This window comes from Galeopterus variegatus, unplaced genomic scaffold (assembly GCF_000696425.1).
Source record: "Galeopterus variegatus unplaced genomic scaffold, G_variegatus-3.0.2 Scaffold2432, whole genome shotgun sequence".
NCBI classification, from domain to species: domain Eukaryota; kingdom Metazoa; phylum Chordata; class Mammalia; order Dermoptera; family Cynocephalidae; genus Galeopterus; species Galeopterus variegatus.
Genome location: NW_007728543.1, coordinates 103,719 through 106,892, shown reverse-complemented (window position 1 = coordinate 106,892; position 3,174 = coordinate 103,719).

Genomic DNA, 3,174 nt, shown 5'->3' with positions numbered 1-3,174 from the left:
GGAGCGCCGCCGCGCTTCCCAAGCGGCGCACCATCCAGTGCGCCACCGGGCCGGCCCCTAAGAGAGTTTTTAAAAAATCTCAAAAAAGATCAAACTAATCTACAAGTAACTGAACTGCCTTCAAAAAGAAGTCCAACACTCTTTAAGGGCACACAAGAAAATATAGCACTCAAATTTACCATGCCCAGCAGTCAATAAAAAATTAGGAGATATATGAAGTAGAAAATGCGACCCATTGGCAGGAGAAAAATCAGTTAATAGGAACAGACCAACATGCGACAGAGATGGTGGAATTAGCAGAAAAGTATATTAAAGCAGCCATTATAAATATGCTCCATATACTCAAAGGTGTAAAGGAGAACACGAGTATGATGATGACAGAAATTGGATATAAAAATGACACATCTAGCAACAACAAAAAAAAATCTGAAAGGAAGATACATTTGGTGAGATTAACAGCAGATTAGACAGTGCAGAAGAAAAGATCAGTGAATTTGAAGACATAGCAATAGATACCACACAAAATGAAGCTCAGTGAGAAAGCAGACTAAACAAAGAAAAAGAAGAGGGAGGAGGGGGAGAAACAGGAAAAAGGTGAAAGAATTGAGACTCGGTGACCTATGGAACAATTCAAATTATCTACAATACATATAATTAAAGTTCCAGAAAAGAGAGGGGGAAAGACAGACAAGTTTGGAAAAAAAAAAAAAAAGAGAGAGAGAAAAACAAACAAACAAACAAAAACACAACAACAACTGCCCAAAGCATTCCAAATTTGATAAAAACCCATAGGTCTAATCTCAATNAAAAAAAAAAAAAAAAAAGACAAAAACAAAATGAAGCTCAGTGAGAAAGCAGACTAAACAAAGAAAAAGAAGAGGGAGGAGGGGGAGAAGCAGGAAAAAGGTGAAAGAATTGAGATTCAGTGACCTATGGAACAATTCAAATTATCTACGATACATATAATTAGAGTTCCAGAAAGGAGAGGGGGAAAGACAGACAAGTTTGGAAAAAAAAAGAAAAACAAAACCAAAAAAAACCCCACAACAACAACTGCCCAAAGCATTCCAAATTTGATAAAAACCCATAGGTCTAATCTCAATGAACCCCAGTAATGCCAAGGGACATCATAATCAGATTGCTGAAAATAAGCAATAAAGTTCTAAAGCAGGCAGAAAAAAAGTATATTACACATGGAGAAACAAAAAATGATGTTTTTAGTTCACTGATCAAGTAAAAAAGAGAGGACTCAAATTACTAAGCTAAGCAATGAAAAAGGGTCATCACTATCAATCCTATGGACATTAAAAGGATAGAAAAATTATGAAAAATGTTATGTCAATGCAATTTACAACTTAGATGAAATGGGAAAATACCTTAAAAGAAACAAATTACCCAAAGTTGACCCAAGAGGAAATAGACAATTTGAATAACCCTATATAAATCAAAGAAACTAAATTTATACTTTAAAAGCATGCCAAGGGTTGGCTGTTTAGCTCACTCAGTAGTGTGTGGTACTGATAGATAAAAGCACACCACCAAGACAATTCCAGGCACAGATGGCTTCACTGATGAATTCTATCAAGTGTTTGTGAAAGAAATGATACCAATCCTACACAATCTCTTTCAGAAAATAGAGGAGGTGGGAGAGACTTCTGAATGCATTTTTTTTTGGAGGCATAAAAATCAGACAAAGACATCAAAAAATAACTACGAACCCACATCTCACATAAACATACACATAAAAATGTTTAACAAAGTTTTAGCAAATCAAATCCAGCAATATATAAAAAAGACAACATATTATGTCCAAATGATTTGACCTAAACCTCATACAGCTCGCATTAAACTCAATGGTGAAAAGCTCAATGTTTTCTAAGATCAGAAATAAGGTAAAATGTCTATTCTTACCACTTCTTTACAACATATCACTGGTATTTCTAGCCAGTGCAATAAGGCAAGAAAAAGAAATAGAGGAAACAAATATCTGAAAGGAAGAAGAAAAATTGCCATTAATTTGCAGATTTCATGATCATGTATACAGAAAACACTAAGGAATCTACAAAGTATCTACTAGAACTGGCAAGCAAATTCAGCAAGATTTCAGAATGCAAGGTCATCATACAAAAATCAATTGAATTTCTATGTACTACATTAAACAATGAGAAAATTAAATAAAAAACAACTCCATTTAAGTAATATAAAAAATAAAATGGTTAGAAACAAACAGCTTGTGAGATCTGCACTTTGAAAACCATAAAACATTGCAAAGGGAAATTAAATAGAACCTAATTAAATGGTGAGATATATCATATTCATGGATTGGAAGACTTGATGTTGTTAAGATGGCAATTCTCCAATTGAACTATTGTTTTAATGCAATCCCAATCAACATTCTAGCAGGCTTTTTGAAGAAATTGACAATCTGTCTTTAACATTTATATGGACCCAGGATAACCAAAAGAATCTTGAAAAAGAAGAATAAAATTGGAGGACTTACGCTACCTAATTTTAAGACTTACTATAAAGCTACAATAATCAAATCAGAGCGTTTTTGGTGTAAAGATAGGCATATAGATCAATGAAACAGAATAGAGTCCAGAAATAGACCCATATTTGTATGATCAATTGATTTTTGACAAAGATGCTAAGGTAATTTAATAAGGAAAAGACAGATTTTTCAACAAATGGTGCCTGAACAACCAAACGTCAGTATAAAAAAAATGGACATTGACTTTAATAATTACAACTTACATAAAAATGAACTCAAAATGGATCAAGGACCTAATTGTAAGTGCTAAGAAAGTGTTTTCAGAGAAATAAATGCTGAAAGAACTCATCACCAAAAGCATCACCAAAATACTCGCATGTTAAGAAATATTTTTAAAAGTTCTTTGGCAGAAGGAAAATGAGGTATAGAAACTTCAATCTGTATAATGAAATGAGGAGCAGCAGAAATGGAAATATAGGAATAAATATAAAACATATTCTTATTTTTAATCTTTTTTTTTTTCTTTTTTGCAGCTGGCCGCTACAGGGATTTGAACCCTCCACCTTGGTATTATGAACACCATGCTCTAACCAGGTGAACTAACTGACCAGCTCTCTTATTTTTAATCTTTTTTTTTTTTTCCTTTTTGTCTTTTTTCGTGACCGGCAACGGATCGCAACCCT